Below are 630 nucleotides of genomic sequence, written 5' to 3' on the forward strand. Positions count from 1 at the left end.
AAAAGAAGAGCTGCTGCAAACATTGCTTGGCCTGGGCACTTGGCACTGCCAAGCTGGGACCTGCACCCCCTCTACCATGACCTGTCCCTCCCACGAACACTGTCCCAGCAGGAGCACAGAACTGCTCCAAGACTGCTGTCTGAGGGGAAGTGAAGGGCCCATCCATGCCCTGGAATGGGCAGACCCCCGGGGTTAAGGTCCACAAGCACCAGTGCTGTCTCCCTGGAACGGGAACAGCAGCAGAGCAAGTGCTGGGCCACAGGCAACACTTCCCCTCTGCCACACTGCAGAGCTGCATTTTCACTCCCCTCCTTCCATGCCTCCCTCTCCACTAATACTTTACCTTCGAGGCAACGCAGCAGCACGGGGATCTCAGCAGCCCACATGGCCCCCACAGCTCTGTGGATCCTGCTGTGGAGGTTTTGGATAAGCAGCAAGGCAGCGGCTTGGAGTTCACTGCCTGCAAAAGGGCTCCCTGCCACCACCTGAGCGAGAGCAAGGAGAAGCAGGGTCATTTCTGCAGCAAGGGCGGTGGCTTCCTCCAGGAGGGAAGCAGCCTGGCTCTGCTCTGGAGGGCACGGAGCAGCCAGCAGCTTTGCCCATGGTGCTGTAAGCCCAGGTAGAGAACAG

At 59.7% G+C, this 630-nt stretch overlaps 1 pseudogene; it reads right to left on the bottom strand.

Annotated features, from left to right (window-relative positions):
- Nucleotides 1-630, bottom strand: part of LOC104914790 — a 16,408-nt pseudogene that overhangs the window by 6,811 nt on the left and 8,967 nt on the right.

The sequence above is a fragment of the Meleagris gallopavo genome, chromosome 1 (assembly GCF_000146605.3).
Source record: "Meleagris gallopavo isolate NT-WF06-2002-E0010 breed Aviagen turkey brand Nicholas breeding stock chromosome 1, Turkey_5.1, whole genome shotgun sequence".
In the NCBI taxonomy this organism is placed as follows: domain Eukaryota; kingdom Metazoa; phylum Chordata; class Aves; order Galliformes; family Phasianidae; genus Meleagris; species Meleagris gallopavo.